General features: G+C 44.1%; 1 protein-coding gene across 3 annotated transcripts in view; it reads left to right on the top strand.

The window, feature by feature from the left end:
• Positions 1 to 15,849: 15,849 nt before the first annotated feature.
• The window catches only part of BACH1 (BTB domain and CNC homolog 1), a 44,476-nt gene continuing 39,405 nt past the window's right edge, over positions 15,850 to 20,920 (top strand). The window contains exons 1-2 of one of the 3 annotated variants that reach the window (XM_042998537.1): positions 15,850 to 15,940; positions 16,896 to 17,109. The gene's annotated coding sequence lies outside the window, so the exon portion shown is untranslated. The remainder of the gene's footprint in view (positions 15,941 to 16,895; positions 17,110 to 20,920) is intronic. The other 2 variants (XM_042998539.1, XM_042998538.1) reach the window with 2 other exon arrangements.

The raw sequence follows: 20,920 nt of genomic DNA, 5'->3' as shown, positions 1-20,920 counted from the left end.
CCCCACTCATACTCTGTCTCTCTCTCTCTCTCTCTCTCTCTTTCAAGAATAAATAGATACTTTAAAAAAATTTTAAAAAGAAGAAATAGGTTAGGGATAGAGATAGTTTCACCATTATCATATGAGGTATTTAAGCCATCCTTTTTAGTAGATTTCATCTTGACTTCATTCTACACTTTAATATATATAAACTTTATCTGACATTTCTACTTACTCTTTCCTTATATATAACTTCATATGTTTTTTTTGATATCAAAGTAGATTTTATTTTTAATTAAAAAATTCTTTAACCTCACATGTGTTTGAATTGGTTGGATGGGGGTTTCTTACTTTATCTGACTTGCTGAATAAAAGAACTCCTAGCTGTTTTGAACATGATTTTAGGTATTATCTCCTTATCTTGGCAACGTTTATGGTTGTGCAATCAGTCCATTCTAAATTTGTTTGCATTGTACACTTAAAATGCTTCTCTCTGTGCTTGAGATTTTTTGAGTTTCTTGGGTGTGTATGTTTACAGTTTTCATCAAATTTGGAAAACTTTCCAGCCATTATATCTTCAAATGTTTTCCTTCCCCTTCCTTTTCTTTGAGATTTCCAATTACATTTCTGTTAGGTTGCTGAGGCTGTCCCACAGTTAACTGGTGCTCTGTTTATTTCTTTTCCCAGTTGTTTATTCCATTTTATCTTGGATAGCGTCTTTTACTGTGTCTTCAAATTAACAACTTGTTTCTTCTATAATACCCAATCTGATGTCAATCCCGTCTAAATGATGGAATTTTCACTTACGCCATCATATTTTTTTCTCTAGAAGCTGGATTGGGGTCTTAAAAACCACATCTCTACTTAAAACGTTTAATTTTTCCTCTATGTATGGAATATAGTTGCAATAACAGTTTTAATGGCCTTGTCTACTAATTCTATCATTTGCATACCTAGCTTTTCTGGATATTTTTCTATTGATTGGCTTTTCTTTTCTTAAAATTTTTTTTAAATGTTTATTTTTGAGAGAGAGGGAGAGACAGAGCATGAGCAGGGGAGGGCAGAGAGAGAGGGAAATACATAATTCAAAGCAGGCTCCAGGCTCTGAGCTTTCAGCACAGAGCCTGACGCAGGGCTCGAACTCACAAACCGCGAGATCACAACCTGAGCCGAAGTCAGACGCTCAGCTGACAAAGCCACCCAGTTGCCCCTGGCTTTTCTCTTCTTTATGGGTTGTCATATTTTCCTGCTTCTTTGTATACCTGGCAATATTTGATTGGATGTCGTTCATTGTGAGTTTTACCTGTTGGGGTGCTGGGTATTTCTTTATTCTCATAAATATTCTTGAGTTTTATTGAGATGCAGCTATGGCAACAGTATGATTGTTTCAAGTCTTGCTTTATGCTTTGTCAAGTGAAATTGGAGCAGCCTTGAGTTTAGGGGAAATTTTGTCTCACTACTGAAGTAATAACCTTCTGACAATTCTACCCAATACCCCATGAATGATGAGATTTTTTCCACTCTGGCTTGTAGAAACCTGAACTATTCCTAGCCTTCAGGAGTTCCAGTATTTGCTCTCTCTGCTCCTTTTGGGTGGTTCTTACCCCATCTTCCAGCATTCTCCTCACAGACAGACACTGATCATTACTGAACTGAGGATGTAAGGGGGGCCCTCTGCAAGTTGCTGGAGTTCTCTCGTTGCGCATCTCCCTCTCTTCAGCATTCCGCTCTGTGAATTCCAGCTGCCTTGGTTTCCCTAGACTAACATCTTCCATTCCTCCTCTGTCTCCTCACCTCAGGCTGATCACCAGCCCCACCTGGGTTCCCTCACTCCAGGCAGTAGTCTGGAGCACTCACAGGACCCATCTTGTGTGTTTCCCTTCTCTCAGGGAGCACTGACCTACGTTGGCACAATCCAATGTCTAAAAACCATTGTTTCCTATCATTTCATGATTTTTTTTGGCTGTTTCTGGTGGGAGGGTACATCTTGTCTCTGTTACCCCATCTTGGTCATAAGAAGTCCAGATGTCTTTTCTTGGAAATGTTCCGTCCCGCCCTCCCCCCTCCCCGCCCTTTCTGCTTTCTTCTAAAAGAATGCAGGGAGTTGCTTGTCTCAACCTTTTCCCATTGGCAGTCTCATAAATCTTACCTATTTTTATTTATGAATAGGCAGTAATAAGGCCACACCTGTGTGACTTTCTTCCCTAGGGAACCAAAGGAAGCATAACTTACATTTCTATTATCTCCTATCGTTGAATTCTATCTGTGTGACTGATACTATTTCTTGAAAGAAGATTTAGTTACAGCCCTCCTTTTACTTTCTTTCTTTCTTTCTTTCTTAATTTCTTTCTTTCTTTCAATGCCTCTTCAGCTGCTCCTCATGCTATCTGATTGAAATACTGAATTTACACGCATGACTGTTCAGTCCCGGTGGCCAAGAGTACAGACGCGAGCATTGATCAGAGTTGGACGTGAGTCCTGGCTCAACTACCAAACAATAACATTCCTCGGGCTCTTTCCTACCTGGCCAGACACTGTGTTAAGGACCTTTACATGGACTGGCCCACTAAAATCTCATGACAACCTTATCTGATACCGAAGTTGGTACTATTATTATAATTTACAGTATGGTAATCAGCACCAGAAGTCAGAATGCCTGAGTTGAATCTTGGCATTAACCCTTAATAATTTTGTATCCGTGGGGAAGTTCTTTAACTTCTCTAAGACTTGGATTCTTTGTCTGTGAAGGGGAGTGATGGTATTTCCCTCACAGGGCTGCTGTGAGAACTTCAAGAGAAAAAAGATGTGAGCTGTTTAGCACAGTGATTGCTACACATAAGTGCTCAGTGGAAGGTGAGTTGTTGCATTACTTTCCTGTGAAACACTGAGAATATTTGAGAGTGCGAAACACTGAGAATATTTGAGAATGAGAAAGGATGTTACTTTGTAACACTCAGAGACTTTTGGGAACTTGATAAAGCAGCCATGAGAATGTACCTCCTAGACTTTCTATGACAAGTAGTAATTGTAATTGACTAAAGGTCACAGCTGCTAAACTTTGAAATTCAAAGGTACCTTTGTTCAAGTCTACCCCTCTCATGGGCTGCTCCCTGTCAGTGACGGAGTACAGTGAGGGATACTAAGGAGACCCTCACATGGCCATAGGACTCCTACCAGTGCCAATGTAGACTCAAAGACTTCCTGATGCTTCTGCTGACCTTTCATTAGCCTGCACACCATTACTTTTCCTTTTTCAAAGAGATTTTTTTTAATGTTTGTTTAGTTTTGAGAGAGAGACAGAGTGTGAGCTGGGGAGGGGCAGAGGGAGAGAGAGGGAGACACAGACTCTGAGCAGCCTCCAGACTATGAGCTGTCTGCACAGAGCCCGACGCGGGGCTCGAACCCACAAACCACGAGATCGTGACCTGAGCTGAAGTCTGATGCTTACTGGACCGAGCCACCCAGGCACCCCAAGCCTGCACTCCATTTCTAGGACACTTCCATGACACCTTCTCTCCCTCTTTCCTTTACTTGAGACTTGAATTGGAGTCTTATGATTCTGCCAGTCTTTTCTGGCTCCCTTCCTACTTCCTTTCCTATAGGTTCTCCTCCTAATCAGATGTTTAATCCTGTCTTGGTGTCTCCTTTTTGGAGGACCTGGTTGAACATGCTTGAGTTCTTGTTTTGTTTACCCTGGTAATTATGCTAATCACAGCCTGCAGAGGTGCTTCCTGGCCCCACTCTCAGGGAAATGATGATCGCCACTGTTCTCAGAAGTCTGTCTCCATTTCTCCAATGGTTCCTTTTTTTCCTTCACTCAATTTCCCACCATATTTTAATATGGAAATCCCCCTGTCCCTTCTCTGATATCCTTCCTGCCAGTTATATTTAGTAGACTAGTTTTCACCTGCCCCCTTTTCTCTCTCTTCCCTCAACAGCATGTTCACTAGGGTCAACTTCACATATCTTTACATACTCAACTTTCCATTGCAGTCTATGAGAATGTGCATATATATATATAATATATATATATATTATTAATATATATAATATATATATTATATATATATTAATATATTAATAATATATATATATTAATTTATTTTTTAAATTAGGCTTCATGCTCAGCTGGGAGCCCAATGCAGGAATTGAACTCATGACCCTGAGATCAAGACCTGAGCTGGGATCAAGAGTCACCCAGGCGTTCCAATGAACTTATCTTGTACAGAACAGAATGAAGAGCATCTTTATAGAACTAAGGACATTATGCAATTTTACCTTTTCTGGTGATTCCTTCTTATAATTCTTTTTTTTTTAAATGTTTTTATTTATTTTTGAGACAGAGAGAAACAGAGCATGAGCAGGGGAGGGGCAGAGAGAGAGGGAGACACAGAATCCGAAGCAGACTCCAAGCCCTGAGCTGTCAGCACAGAGCCTGACGCGGGGCTCGATTTCACAGACTCTGAGATCATGACCTGAGCTGAAGTTGGACGCTTAACCAACTGACCCACCCAGGTGGTGCCCCCCCCCCCTTTTTAAATGTTTTTATTTATTTTTGCCTTCTTATAATTCTACATTCTGTATTAACTTCCATGAATTTAAATACTCATTTAGTGTAATGTTGGGCAAATAACTTCTCTGACTCTCAAATTCCTCATTGTGACATAGGGATAGGCCCTACATGCCCCTTTTGTTGTGAAGATTACATGAGATAATAAGAATGATATCAAGCCCTGTGCCCAGCATTCACTACATATTGGTTTGTTCCTCTACCTAGGTGACTCAAAATCTGAGATAGTTTGTGGTTGTGTTAAGCAGAATTGAATTAATCACAGATGGGAACGAGGCACATAGAGGTTGGCACAGCTAAGTGGCAAAGAAAGATTTGAACTCACATCTTCTGTCCCCAGAGCCTGCCATAATTACCAATATTAATTGCAAAGTAAGACAAAAAGTATGTTTACTTCTGTCTTAGATTAGGCTTCACGGAAGTCGACTTTGAGACAAGGATTCATGTGCAAATGATTTACTTATTATTTAAAAAAATGTTTATTTTATTTATTGAGAGAGAGAGAGAGAGAGCCCCAGCAGGGGAGGGGCAGAGAGAGAGAGGGAGAGAGAGAATCCCAAGCAGGCTTTGTGCTGTCAGCGCAGAGCCCGTCATGGGGCTGGAACCCACGAACACGAGATCATGACCTGAGCTGAAATCAAAAGTCAGACACTTAACTGACTGAGCCACCCAGGAACCCTGACTTCTACTATTTCTTCCTAGGAAAAGTCAGGAAGGAAATGGAGGAAGAAGGATAGGGAAGGGGAAGAGCCAAACAAGAACCTGCAGAAGGTAGACTCAGCCTGATTCCCCTGGGGGAGCTTGGAGAATAGCTGAGGCTGGAACTGTACTGACTTGAGGCTAGGGAGTGGCTCTTATACTTCTGTGCCTATCTACTAACCACCACCCAGGGCAGGTAGGTTCACAGGCATTTTGGGATCTGCATGTGCGGTGAAGATGGGAGGATTAGCTTCAGTAGACTGAACAAAGCCCTTCTACAGAAGGGCTGCAGGTGCTGGCCATTGGGAACAAAAGCACATGAAAGTTAGAGAGGGGCACAAACATGGTCAAAGGGGTCTGAAGGGCCAGAGTGGATCACTGGCATTGTCCACTCTAACCCCAACTTACTCCCCATCAAGCTGTTCCCACGGTTTTGTCTTCACTTCAGAAGATGCTCATTTCAAAGCACACATATATTCTCTATTCTGCAACCCAGCATCATGCACGTTAATAACTAAGATTTAAATTGAAATTTAAATTAGGGTAAAGAGCTCTTGGGTAGTTTCACATGGATAAATGATTAGTATTCCCATTACATAACGGCAAAACTACAAATTCTGCCATGCTGTTATCTTCTCAATTCATGCTCTCTATTCCCTTCGCAGAATCAGTAAGTTGGGGCTGGGCAGAACCTGATTACTGCCTTTCCATTGATTAAAAAAAATTTTTTTTAATATTTATTCATTTTTGACAGAGAGAGAGAGAGAGCAGAGAGAGAGGGAGGGAGATACAGAACTCGAAGCAGGCTCCAGGCTCTGAGCTGTCAGCACAGAGTCCGTCACAGGGCTTGAACTCACAAACCGTGAGATCATGACCTGAGCTGAAGTCAGACGCTTAACCAACCGGGCCACCCAGGCACCCCTCCATTGCTTTTAATTTGGCTACATGTCTAAAATATTCTTGGCTTTCATAATGACAAAGCTAATAGTTATGTAACTTATACGATGTGCCATTCTAAATAACCCTCTGTGTATGAAGTCATGTAATATTTACAACTATGCTGGTAATGAATATTAGCATAACCCCCATTTATGGTTGAAGAAACAAGCCAAAATGGTAAAGTAGTAGACCCGGGATTCAAACAGTCTGGCTTTAGGGCCCCTACTTGTCACCACTGTGCTGAAATGCTTGTCTGAGAGGACAAAGTTCCCTCCCAAAGCAGCCTGTGTTAATTTGTGTTCCTTCCACTTTCTTATCAATGACTCCCTGTCAACTTGAATTGGACTAATAAGTACTCACGACTAATATAAACACTTAGTCCCTGGACTTGGTGATCCAGATAGCAGCTTCTATTCTAGGCCGTCCCTGGCATGCTCCGTAGTCCCTCCCAGCAGGGCTCCAGAGAGGACAAGATTTTGCCGTGTTTGACCATTATAGGTAAAAGTGATTAAAAAAAAATCCCCTACAAATTATACCACAATTAGAGAGTTGACAGACAAATTTTGTAGAAATTTGTGCTTAAGCATCACAAGTCATACTTACTACAAAATAAAGAATATCACTGTACCTTATATAATAGGAAGCTTTCGACATGCATATAATTCAATATCATAGGACAGTATTGAGATCCATGGATTCCAGTTTATTTATCTGTACTTATTTGTACGATTCACAGGGAAACAGTTTCAGATAGAGGAAAGGGCTTTTGGTCAGCAGTTCAAAGAGTTGTGTGGCAACCTTGGCTAGCTGTTGGCCTGAAAATTCAGCTTCCTCATTTTACTTATTTTCAATTTTTTTATTAAAAAAATTGTTTTTGATGTTTATTTTTGAGAGAGAGAGAGAGAGAGAGAGAGAGAGAGAGAGAGAGAGAGAGACAGCACAAGTTGGGGAGGGACAGAGAGAGGAGGAGGGACAGAGACAGAGGGAGACAAAATCTGAAGCAGGCTCCAGGCTCTGAGCTATCAGCACAGAGCCTAACGTGGGGCTCAAACTCATGGGCTGTGAGATCATGACCTGAGCTGAAGTTGGATGCTTAACTGAATGAGTCACTCAGGCGTCCCAGCTTCCTCATTTCAAAAATGGGATAATTTGTTTTATTTACCTTACAGCGAAGTGTATCAAATCAAAAAAATCTATGAAAATGGTTTTGTAAATGATCAAGTATTAAATACATGCATATGTTTAGCATATTGACTGATAGATAGATGTACCATGATCACAATAGATGTATCTGAATCTTTTCTGATGCTTGTATTTTGTATTTGTCCCTTATTTTTCTATTAATAGTGATGAATTTATAATTTCTGAGGCTCTTATTTTCTTTTCTTCTTTTTTTTTTTAACATTTATTTATTTTTGAGACAGGGAGAGACAGAGCATGAACAGGGGAGGGTCAGAGAGAGGGAGACACAGAATCTGAAACAGGCTCCAGGCTCTGAGCTGTCAGCACAGAGCCCGACGTGGGACTCGAACTCATGGACTGCGAGATCATGACCTGAGCCGAAGTCGGCCGCTCAACCGACTGAGCCACCCAGGCGCCCCTGAGGCTCTTATTTTCAAAATCATGCTTAAAGATGGATTTTCAGTAAAAATCTTACTTAATAGATAACACTGTTTCCAAAAGCTGTGTCAGTTCTTGGCAACAATTCTGAATTAGTCTCTATTGGGATCGTACTGTTAGCAGTCACTGCCCTTCTACTGCCCTCCCCAGACCCATCTTAAGACCCTCCAAAGGTCATGGCCCTTGGGAGTAACTTCCTAATCTAGATACTTTCTTCCATGTTCCTATTAAAATGTATTTGAACCCTATTCACCATGAGTATTTTTATCTTTATTTTTTAATTAAAAAATTTTTTTTTAAGTTTATTTGAGAGAGAGAGAGAGAGAGAGAGAGAGCATGAGCAGGGAGGGGTGGAGAGAAGGAGAGAGAGAGAATCCCAAGCAGGCTCTCCACCATCAATGAGGAGCCCAATACGGGCCTTGAACTCACGAACCTTCATGACCTGTGCCAAAACTAAGAGCCGGATGCTTAACTGACTGAGCCACCCAGGCACTCCTGCCATGAGTAGTTTTATCAACTTATTCTCTCTAGAGTGATTATGAGCATCCTTGATGTGGTTTCATGTATTTGTCCTTTGAAATAACTTCAATTTTTAACAGAGAACTTGTGAACCTATAAAACTTTCATGCCCCCAAATTAATCTCCAAGGGATTTCAGGCACCAAGTAGAGAAGTAAGAAAGGCAAAGCCTGATTTGTCTGGATCTGATAACAGAGACATGGATTTTTGTCTACTAAATAGACAGACTGATGGAAAAGGTCTATGATTATTTTTGTTCCTGTCTGTGGCTCATCATGTGGTGCTTGCAAATGGCTTTATGCTTGACTTCTCATTGCTGAGGACAAAGAATCGAATTATGTTAGAGCTTGTTTTTGGAAACCCAAGGGGCACATGTAGCTAATTAGAGATATGCCCTCGGTTTCCTTTCCTTGTTTATCCTAAGGGATATAAAAAACATTCCCGATGGTATTTCTTCTGGAAATCTTATTTAGCCAGGAGGCAATTTTCTAGTGTTCTAATCAATTTGAATTGATGTTTTAGAACTCTAAGCTTAATATTAATTCTAAAGCCGACTTCTATTTAGGCAACATTTTTAAATGATTTGTACACAGAATATATTTCTTTTTACTGAATGGACTCCAACGTCTCTTCATTCCTAATGCTCCCACTGCATAGATGTGGATTTGACGTATATTTCTTTATTTTGGCTGCTTTAAGTGGATCTGCCTCTTTTAATTCCTCTAATCTATTCATTATGATGCAGATTTTTGATTATTCAGTTATAAAATGCATAATAACAGAGGAAGAATTTAAATGATCAGAATGACTCCACGCAATTTCTTCTGCCCTCCGAGTGTTTTTGCACAGCTTAAATCCATGAAATTGTTTTGAAAGATTTTAACTTTCTTTTTTCCCCCCTTTGGCAGCTGGCCCATGTTTCAAAGAGCCATTTCCTGGAATTTTATCAGAGTATTATTACTAACATCTCTGCATCTCTGTTTTCTTATTTGTGAGCTAGTAATATCTAAGGAGATGGCAATCCTGAAGTCAATAATAATATTTTTCATAATTTCATAATAAGATCTATTTTTTGCCTCTCTACACCCAACACTATTACACTGCTATTCACTGCCATTCATTTGCCAGCTTTCAGGGTCATATGTTTGGGTTGTGTATGCTCATAACAATCCATTTATTCCCACATAACCTAGGATGCAAGCCGGGAGGGTTCTCAGCGCATGCGTTTAAACAGAATGATTTGGGGGACCTGCCAAAGCCTTGAGATGAAGAAGGGGTATCAGTTGAGACTGTGTTTGGCTTCATGTACTAGAAACTGAACTCCTGAAGCTTAACTGAATAGGGTTTTCTTTCTCTGGCATGATTAGAAAGTGAACCCCACAACTAGGGCTGGTCAGCTGTGCAGGGAAACCATCAAGGACCCGAGCTTCTCTCTAGCTTCCTGTTCTGCTGTTCTTAGCCTGTGGTTTTCATCCTCAAGATTGAAAGAAAAGAGCTCTAGTTCCAGTCTTGGCAGGGAGGGCAGAGGGGAGAAGTGCACAGCAGCTGATTTGGTCTTTTGTTATCAGGAAAGTAAGAGCTTTCCTGGAAGTTCCATCGAGTGCATATTTGCTTATGTCTGGTTGAACAGGGCTAGGTCACACAGTGAATGGAGGCTGGGGAGGTGTTGTTAAGCATTTTTGAGCACAATTAGAATTATGTTAGAAAGGAAGAAGGGGATTAGATATTGGGTAGGAAACTAGCAGTGTCTGCCAAAAGGGGATTTAGGGACAGAAAAGTGAGTGGGAAAAAAGTGTCCCTGGGTCTGAAGATCAGTCCTGAAGCCACTAATGATAAATACACAGTGTTTCTGTGAAGTAGGTACCAGCTGGATCAAGCCACATTGGGCTTTGCCTTGTCACACTTCCCCCATTCTTAACTTCCAGATGCAAAAACCTGACAGTCGACACATCGGTGTCGATCCGTCTTTCGGATGCACACTCACCCGAAGCTGCAGAGGCAGGAAGAAAACTGCGAAGATAATTATTAGTTCACAATGAGAATATTGCCAGCAAGTATACCAAATATTGACGCTCACTAACCAAACAGTCTCAGGCAAATGTATGTGAAGCCAAATCATTAGAAAGAAGTCAAAGAGGCATGTGAGTGGGGTGACCTTGATGGCCAGTCTAATAGAACAAGTCACAGTAGCGTGTAGCTCCTCTCTTCCTCAATGAACTCAGGAGTAGAATGGTACTTAGCAAGAAAATCCTTGGCCAATGCATCCTCCCCACCCCACCCCCCCTCCTGGGGGCAGCAGAAGTGACGCATGCCTGGGTTTATGCCTCTTGTTCTCCCGCTTCTTGGCTTCAGATTTTGAAGAACTCCCCTTTTTGACAGTTACGTTCTCTCTTTATATGTGTTAATATATTCATTATGGCTATCCCCCAAGTCTTGGCCTGGTGAATCAGTCAGGGAGCTGGTGAGAAATATATGGGACCACTTACTAGGGTGAGGACAGGTAACTTGCCAAGCGACAGTGGTGTACCCTGGGGCTGACCAAGGTGGGAAGAATGATGTTGTTTTGGCTGTAGCTCTAGGTGAAGGCTGTCTAACAAGAGCTGAGGTCTTTGGTAGAGGAATATTGTTACAGCCAACGTATGGCCCAGCAAGGAAACAGCTGTGTTCCTGCTAATGCCTCCCATTGTCCAAGTACAACCAGAAGTAAGGAAGTGGAGGAACCCATGGATGCTATACTTTCCTCCTGCAGCACAGAGCATGGTGGAGAAGGCTAGGGAGGGAATCTGGAGTGGCCAATAGTGAAAATCCAGCAGCCCCAAGTGACAATTCTCTCTCTTTATGGTGACATGCCTATCTGCCGTCTGATCCAATAGGTCTCCTTTTATAGCCTTTATAACTCAGAGGTCGGGGCGCCTGGGTGGCTCTGTTGGTTAAGCGTCTGACTTCAGGTCAGGTCAGGATCTTACGGTTTGTGAGTTCAAGCTGTCAGCACAGAGCCTGTTTCAGATGCTCTGTCCCTCTCTCTTTTGTCCCTGCCCCACTTGCTTGTGTGCTCTCTCTCAAAATAAATAAATAAATATTTAAAAAAAAATCTCAGAGGTCAGTCATCATTCTACTCCATTTCAAAGTACTTCCTACATACGGCAGCCCCGCCCTGGGAACAGGTTGCTGTGATGGGCGGTGGTGTGGAGGGGGTCCCCACAGCCTGTGCTCATTTTCTCTTCTCTAGGGTGTCACTACTTCTTTCTCACACCGTGGGTCACTTCAACCCAACACCTAGTTACCACTACTGACCAATCAGATTTCCTTTTTTTACCTGTCTGTTAGGAAGCTACAGAAAATTCGGTAGTGCATCTTTATCAAGGAAGTATACACATTTCTTGTATTGCAGCATGAGTACATCTAGGTCACGGTTTCTCAGCCTCCTCATTACTGACGCTTTGGGCCGGAGAATTCTTTGCTGTGTAGGGGGAATGAAGTGTCCTTATTCATAAAGCTTTTTTATCCATGGGGGCTGTATTGTGCATTGCAGGATGTTAACAGCATCTCTGGTCCCTATCCACTAGCTATCCCTCCCCTCCTTATCAATGTCAATATTTCCTGGGGGTAAAATTGGCCTCTGTCAAGACCACTGCTCTAGATGAATAAAGTGGTATAGGCCAGAGGTGAGCTAAACTGTGAGTTAAAATATAGCACCTCTACCAATTATGTCACTTTTACTAAATATGTATATTATATAGATAATATAATAAAAATATATAAATTATATATATAATAAAATATATAAAATAATATAAACAAAAAAACAAATAAATATATAATTTTGAGAACACTTTTACTGAAACAAATACACTATGGGGTAGAATTTACTACTTGCATGAATTTTAAAGATAAAAGATCAACAACTGCAGGCTACACAATCCTTGATGAAAACATCAACGAATACACGCAACAAAGCTATCGGGCTGGATTTTTCTCTGTTCTGTGCAGACATGTGACCTTGGCTGAAGGCTCTGTACGTGCTGTTTCTGACTCAGCACCAAGCACAAACATCACTGCCTCCACAGGAAGGCACTTGCATCAAACATTTAGTAACTTCAGTTATTTATTTATTTAGTTAGCTATTTAGTTAGTTAGTTATTTTAAGTACAATGTCCAGCATTAGCTTCTGGGAGAATAACATTTTCTCGACTTCATTATATGAATATTTGCAAAGGAGTGAGGGGAATTTGGGGCGCCACCAACCTGTAATTGTGGGGAAAATTTAAGTGTCAGGTCAGGGAACTTGACACAGGTTTACAATTAAAGTCTCCTCTACGTATTTTGTTTTATTGATCTGAACTTTCCTCTAAGTCCTGATTGTTGGGGTTGTGCTTTTTCTTACAAATGTAACTACATTTTCAGGCCCTATGTCACCATCAGATATTTTCTTTGCCCACACCACTTGAGAACCTAGCAGCTTAAAACAATACTCATTTTATTATCTTATAATTCTATGAGTTGACGGGGTTCAGCCTCAAGGTTCTTTTGGTTGGGGTTGCTAGTCGTATAACCTAGACTACACCAGAATGTCACAATGGCTCACTCTCAGGATGCACTTAATGCTGACCACTGGTTGGTTGCCCTGCTGGGGTTATTGACTGGAGAGGTCCATACTGGGCTTTTCACTGCATGGTGCCTCGTTTCTGAGAGGGTGTGCATCAAGAAAGATCATTTCAAGAAAGAGTAGGTGGAAGACGCCAGGCTTCTTAAAGACTAGATACAGAGCTGGCATAGCACAACTTCTGCAGTGTTCTCTTGGCTATGCAGTCACAGGGCCAGCCCAGATTTAAGGGGATGAAAAAGAAACTCCCCTTCTTGATGAGGAGAGTGACACAAATTTCACAGCTGTCTTTAGTCCACCACAGCCTTCAACTGGTTTTTGGATTTTACGTAGAGCCACTTTGGTTTTCATTAAATCTGGTTTCTGGAAAGCACTGCTTTCACCAATTTGACCCTTGTCCCATTGAGTTCTTCTCCAATACTGTCTTCTTCTGTCTTCTTTTTTCTCCTTTTCTGCCTTTTTTTTTTTTTTTTTTTTTTGGATCTTAGACTTTGTGCACATCTCCAACTGGAGGTTACATTCCCCTCACTTTCCCTTTCATATCAGATATCCGGTAAACACTAGGGTATGTTCGCCCATGCTGCTCCAGGAAGTCCTCATTGTTTTCTAATAAAATATGTTCATTTCCCATGAAAATCATCTAACCATGGGCAGGGGAGGTATGGCTTTAATAATAGTCCCTTTTGATGGAAGAAGTATCAACTGGTAGTTTTTCAAGTTGGTGAAATTTATGTTTATTTACCTTGGCAGTCACCCACAGTTTAAAGCCTTTTTTTTCGACACCCCAAATTTTGTTGACTGGATAGCTCATGAATTTTTAAAGATGCAAAGAGCTAAACCAACAGAAATGGCATGAATGAAGTTCTCTAGAATTAGCTTCTAAAACCAATCACATGACTTAGAGACCATATGCTCCCTTCAGCCCATGGAATAAAGGTCAAACTCTAGGCACAGTGTACGAGGCCCATTCTGACTTGGTTTTATTTCATTCTCTAATTTTTACCCTATTCCTACTCTACACCATTAGCTCTTACTCAGTACTTCTCAAGTGTGGTTTCAAGACCCCCTGCATCACTATTAAAAATGCAGACCTTGGGGTACCATTCAGACCTATGAAATCAGAATTTTGGGGGCAGGACCCAGGAATTTGCATTTTAACAAGCACCCCAGAGATTCTTAGAAACACTAAAATTTGAGAGTCATTCCTAGCTGCCTTTGTATTCCCAACACCTGTATAAGACTTTTCAAATAACGAAGCATACCAGAGGTTGTGCTAGAAAGTATGACCATTATCTAGAGTAAAGAAGGAAGAGTTCTTCCCAAATGGGAGGATCTATTCTTCATCTAGAAGAAACTGTACACATGTGAGAGGAAAGAAGCATACTATAATTTCATTGGCTTAGGGTGGAAGGAGAGTGAAGCCTCAAAAACTCTCTCACGTGTGGAAGAACCCAAATCCTTTCATGGTCTATGTCCTTTCCTCATTTCTCAGTGAATATTTGTACCCCACATGAACTCTGGCGGTCTGGAATGCCATCTGCCTCTTAACTCTGGACTACCGCATATGCTGCTCCTTCCAGGGACTGCGGGGCCCCATTCTTCCCAGTTAAGACCCAATGCAAATATCGCCTCCTGCCCTGATTTGAGGTCAGTGATTCACGTCACTCCTCGCAGTTAGGTCACTTTCTCATATATCCTGCATGTAACTCAAAAGTCCCTAACCAGTGAGTGCAAACGCAGTCATGTTAGTGGTAACACCTGACTTTATTATCTCGGTAACTTTGTTTGCACTGTGAGCTCCAGAGCTGCCTTGCCGTGTTCCAGAATGAGTCCGCACACCCCGATGCTGAGGCTGTTCGGCTACCAGTTTCTCTCCATCTCCTCTTTACTTAAACTCAAAGCCAACAGCAAAATCCCTTTGCACAGATCACCTAACTCCAATCGGTTTGGCTGGCTCAGACCCGGTGTGCTCAGCGTCTCTCTCTCTCTCTCTAGATTGGTAAGCTTGGGCTTTGACACGTGGGCATCTTTTCGCAGAGACAGTGCTTTGCACCCCAGAGGTGCTAAATGGCTGGGGAACATAATTTTAAAACTGACAATTGGATAAACACCAGGATAAGCATCAGAGGAGGAAAGCCCGAGCAGGGCTTGAGCTGAGCCGGCCGACACCACTGGGCGCTGAACCTGGCTCCAAGTTTCCTGGCAGCCACAGCCTGAAGGGAACACCTGTTAGCCAGACGCCCGTGTTTTCTTTGTCAGACAGAAGTAGGGCTGCCAGATGCTTTCCACAAAATCCTGGATGCACTCGATACATCCTACCAGCAAGCTCAAACACTACTTTCCGAACCTGGACGCCCAGTCTAAGGCGTCCCTAAGGGATGGCGGAGGAGGGTCTGGGGAGGGACCTCCTGTTGTCCGCGGGACTCCGGGCTCGCGGCAGTTTTGCTGGATCCCGAGCGTCCTGGCAACACTTGGGGCCATGAGGCCGTCAGCCTTTTCCTTTCTGCCCTCACTTGGGAAGGAGGAGGTTGTCCTTGGTGGCTTTTCCGTTCATGCAGCTGGCTGTGCTCGCAAAGGGGCGCAGTGCGCGGACCCCGCGGCCTCTCGCGTGGGCCTCGGGCGGGTGGAGCCACGACAACCGCTGCAGCCGCCCGGAGTCCCGCCGGCCGGAGCGCGCCGACTGAGGCCTCGCGGGCGGCGTGGCCGGGCCTCGGGTGGGGGCGGGGTCTCCGCTGGGGGCGGAGCTTAGCGCCGCGGGGTGGGCGGGGCGGGGCCTCGCGAGGCGGGGCCTCCGGGGGGCGGGAGGGCTTTAGGCTTTGGGAGGTGGCGGCGGCCGCCGCGGCGGCGGCGGAGGGGAGGGGACAACGGGGAGGGGAAGGGAAGGGAGGGGAAGGCCGCGAAGGGAAGGGGGCGGCCGGCCGCGGGGAGGGAATGAGTCACCTGACCGCTGCCCGCGCCGCCCGCCGGGCTCGCTCGCTGCCGTCAGTCGGGCCGCGCGGCGCCTCGGCTCTGGTGAGTGGCTCGGCGTCCCGCGCGCCCTTCCCGGGAGGGTCCGCGCGGCGGCGCGCGGTCGGGGCCGCCCGCGGGCAGGTCCGGGGAGGCGGGGAGGGGGACCCGGGCGGCGGTCTTCTGGGCGGGGGGCGGCGGCGGCCCCTGTTCCTGGAAGTGGCCTCGTCCGCCGGAAGGGGCGACCTGCCTGCCTGTGCCCCGTGCTCCGAGCGCGCGGCCAGAGCTCTTGTTTACGGGCCCGCGCTGCACTTTACCCCCGGGCGGGCGGGCGGGAGCGGCGGGGGTGGGGGGCGGGGAAGTGGCCGCGGCGGCGGGGTCCCGGGGCTCCCACCCCCCGCCCCCCGCCCCCCGCCCCCGCCTCTGCGGCGCCCGGGTCCGAGCCCGGCCCTCCTAGCCGCGGCCCGCCCGGGCTGTGACACATCAGCACCGCCCGCGCGGCCGGCCCCGGCTCGGTATTGTCCTCCCGCCCGCTCCCACCGCCCTCAGCACCCGCCGCGTCCCGAGAGCCGCTTGCCTCCGGTCTGCCTGGCCTGGGTGTCTGTCGCGCGTGGAGTCTCGTTTAGAATGGCCGAGGTCGTGGCTGCAGCAAAAATACCCCCTTGCGGGGCTGGGTTTAGCCAAGATCGGTGTGGACGACCGGACATCCCAGAGCTCCCTTTGTTGGAGTTTTGCCCACACGTCGTAATTAAGACTCCCACGGTGCGGTGAGGGTGGGTGCCGCTTATAGAGACACCAGCTTTTTGTGCTGGTTTTATGGAACTCGAGTGCCATTGCTTTCTCATTCTTGCGCGGCGGTTTTATGTCACCGAGCAGCCCTGCGCGGAATGCCTTTGTGCAGTGAGCCTTCTGCGTTAAACTTGGGTTGATGAAGGTATAGTGTAGTAGTAATTGTGAAAGACGTGTGTGGGAAAAACAGGCTTCTCGGTGGTGCGTGAAGGAACAAAGGCTTGTTTTGTAGGGATGCTTCTCTATTTGGAGAAACGCATCGGTGTTGGGACTGTTAACCTATGGAGGATGCCACTGCTAGGTCTCTGTTCATCTGCTTTAACACTCCTTATATTTGGACGCTGTGCATTTAAAGCGGTTCAGAAAGATAAGGGGTGGAAACGCCGGACGTGTTGGTGACCGAGCGCTTGAGCGCTTCACATGGTCAAGCCGAGAAATGGGAAGAGGTAAGCTTGCTTCTTCCTGGTGTGGGCTAGTGGTGCAAGGGCTGGGGTGGGTTGGGCTTCAAGGCACTTGGCCACTTCTGCCTTTGGCTCAAGGAGCCTTGGGGGAAAAAGGGACTCTTGGTGAGTCAGCTTGAGTGGGATGGCTTTGGTTTGGTGACTGCATGGCCTCGTGTATATTGTTGTTGAACAGGGCCATGTCTAGTGGTTTACCGTTGTTCAGAATGTTGGTTGGATAACAAGGTAGGATGACTCCTTAAAAAAGTTGGGTTGCTGAGTCATTCACCCCAGCCTGAGAGGTAATTAAGAACAGCTGGTGCAGATACTCTCATCACATGCCTCCACCATAAAAGGCCAAGGAGCACTCGAGAGGGGTTGCTTCGGAGGGCTGACCGGGACCCAGCGGGCACCGTCTGTTTTGATACAGGTAATCAGTGGGTCAAGTGCTCCAGCAGCCCGAGGAAGTGGCCAAGTGGTGCTGAGGTTGTGTGTAAACACAGAGCGGCCGGCCTCATGACCTACTGCCTGAGAATAGATTTGCGCTGGAGAGAGCGAACACCGAGGGAGAAATCCGCAGCCAGGAGTAACCTAATGACAAGATTGTAATAAAAATATTGACTACCTTCCCTGCACTTCGTCTTTGGTTCCCCTCTTGCGGTTTTGTTGTTGTATGGTTTCTGCATGTCAAAAGCCAGCTTAATGTGTTCTTCGTAAAAACTTTATGAGAGCACAGAAGGAGACTCGCTCTTGGTTTCCATTGGCCCTTGGCTTTGCATGCATATGCTAGTAGTTTCTGTTGGCAGGGGCAAGGGTAAGGTGAATGTGAGTGGAACTGACAGGTCTCCTTGGGTCAAGCCCAGAAAGAGCTGTCTAATGAAGGGCAAACCGTATATATCTGTCTCATTCTCTTAGGTATGGTGATGGAGTGTCTTTACATCTTAGTTCATTACTTCTTGCTTTAAAAATGACCCAAGCTTACCAGCCAGCCCCCATTGTGAACAAACTTTGTGGAGGCCGGGAGGACTGGCCCTTACCTGCGGTCGAAAGAATGACTAATTCTTATTGATGACAATTCACTTCAAACATTTCATACATGGAAAAGTGGTTAATTTTGTTGCTGTAAGTTTGGGACTATAGGAGATTCGAAATCATGACTTTTTTAGGTATTAGGGTCTCTAAGTTGGGGTGCAAGATGATCCATTTGGGAGAAAATATTAAGACTCTGATTTTTAAAATGTTACTTTCATGTAAAATAAAGCTTCAAGGTACAGATTAATAGTAGCACATGCTTGTTGTATAATGTAGGGGCATATGCTCCTTTTTTTCTGTCGGGGAACAAAGAATTTGTTCACCGCTGCCAATAACGTTCTTTCAGCAACTGGAATATTTTTGTTTAAACTTCTGATTTCCTTTTAAGAACTAGCATTTTTTCAAAATGTTCTTAATATTAGTTTAATTTTTATTATGTATGTAGTTTTCTTTTTATACTGCATGATTATTATTTTTTCATGTTTATTTTATTTTTGAGAGAGAGCACAAGTGGAGGAGGGGCAGAGAGAGAGGGAAATAGAGAATCCGAAGTGGGCGCGGTGCTAACAGCAGAGAGCCTGATGGGCTCAGACTCACAGACCTCAAGATCATGACCAGAGCTGAAGTCAGACGCTTAACCAACTGAGCCACCCAGGCACCCCTATACTGTACTTTAAAATTTAGAAGCATGAGTGTAAATTTCTTATCACAGTTGTTGATATCAGGAATGGAAATACAGAAAATGCAGAGTTGCCCATTACATGCGATACCATGCATTTTGAATTTGGAGACCAGCCAAGTGGTTGGTTGGTTTAATGTATATGATCCGATGAAATGTAATAATATGAAAAAGTGTGCAGTGCGAGCCCCTGAAGATAATCCACACATTGGAGTGTAACTTGTATATAACAAATTTTTTTAAAAGTTACCCTTTTCTGTTACTCCTTGAAGTCATTTTTTTAATGTTTATTTTTGAGAGAGAGAGTGAGTGAGCGAGCGCGCTGGGAAGGAGTAAAGAGAGAGGGAGACACAGAATCTGAAGCAGACTCCAGGCTCCAAGCTGTCAGCACAGAGCCCGACACGGGGCTCGAACTCACAACCGTGAGACTGTGACCTGAGCTGAAGTCGGACGCTTAACTCACTGAGCCAACCAGGTGCTGTCATTTTTTTCAGCCAAGTTTACATCTCCTTTAGTAAGGATTAATAAGACTACATATTTAGCAAATCACTTGGGAAGTGGGATTTCCCCCCTTACCCTTAGGAGAATGTGTATATTCAGAAAATCAAGGCATGCTGAGGGATGGTTATTATTTACCATTCAGTTAAATCCCATTGGCCATATGCGTTTTGTACTCCTGTCTTGTGAGAAATGATGTTTAGAATAGTGATGGCAAAGCCCTTCAAAATGACCAGTTGTCATAAATTCTCTTCACAGTGCAGATTTTCTGACTAATGTTCTGTTAATGGGAGCATTGCTTTAACCCTAAAACTCTCATTTCCTGAGGGTTCTACTAAATGGAGTGTGCATTTTTTTTGTGGTGGAATAGATAATTTATGAAACTTTTGATTTAAAAAAATTTGCCCAATAGTCTAACAAAGCCCCTGGCAATGGGTAAATTAAACACTATTTGCCAGAATCCAAGCCCCTTTGGAGAGTAAATATTTCAGGACTGCAGATAAAACATAGACTTACACCACCGTGAAACCTGGACTTCTGGCTTACTCCGTGTATAGTTTAACAGGACTGAAGTTGTGGGTTTGGTCAGCGTGCAATTGACAGAGAAGCAGTAAGCAAAGTGGTTCAAAGTGGGAGATCTGGAGCCGGACAGTCGATGATCAAGTTCTAGCTCTATTACCTACCCGCTTTAAACCCTTGGGCACGTTATTTCACCTAGTTGTGCCTCCTTTTCTCATCTGTAAAATGGGGATGATAATGGTAGAACGTATATAATAGAGACTATTTGGAAATTAAAAGCATTAATATACGTTAAGTGGTTAGAACAGTATTGGCTCTGTCTTAAACATTACTATACATGTTAGGTATTATTATCTGTTCAGACTCAGGGAAGTGCTCAGTTACACAGCCACGTTTTGTAGCCTCTTTGAACTGAATTGCAGCCACTGATCACAAGAGAGACCGAAGAGATTGTGTGGATATGCATCAGATTGCTGCTACTAAAAAAAAAAACAGTTGCAGAGAACATTCTGATGGGAAGTCAGTAGCAGCAACTCAAACACCCAACTTCTGAGGGCAAGGAACACAGGATATGGCTTTTTACTTAAAGGATCTAACCATCTCAGCAAATGCCCCAGAGGTGGTCATTACCAGTTAATTGGAATTGGCTTTGGAAGAAATAAAAACATTTTCTATTCTGCATCTAGTCTATTCTGTATGTGAGAGTTGAGGACATTGTGGTCTGGCAGGTTTAGTAACCTGTCCACTTGCTCCTGGCATATTAACATCAAGACAGACTCATTTCTTAGTTTTCATTCCCAAGCAGTTTGTTGGGAACATTTGGAATGTAAATATACCTGCCAATTACTTCTAAGTATTGCATTTTCTTTAAATGACATGCATACTCCAAGACAGAAAAATTATCCACAATAAACAGTGGATATGTTTGTCATATGGCTTCTTAGACCTGTAGGTCATTCCGAAAGGTTGTGTCAAACATTCTGACCATCCTTTGGGCTAGAGTGTGACTTTCTTTTTTTATTTACTTATGTATTTATGTATGTAATCTCTGCACCCAACTGGGGCTCAAACTCACGACCCCAATATTAA

This window comes from Panthera tigris, chromosome C2, assembly GCF_018350195.1.
Source record: "Panthera tigris isolate Pti1 chromosome C2, P.tigris_Pti1_mat1.1, whole genome shotgun sequence".
NCBI classification, from domain to species: Eukaryota; Metazoa; Chordata; class Mammalia; order Carnivora; family Felidae; genus Panthera; species Panthera tigris.
The sequence above is the reverse complement of the archived record's forward strand: the minus strand, read 5'-3'. Positions and strand labels throughout refer to the sequence as shown.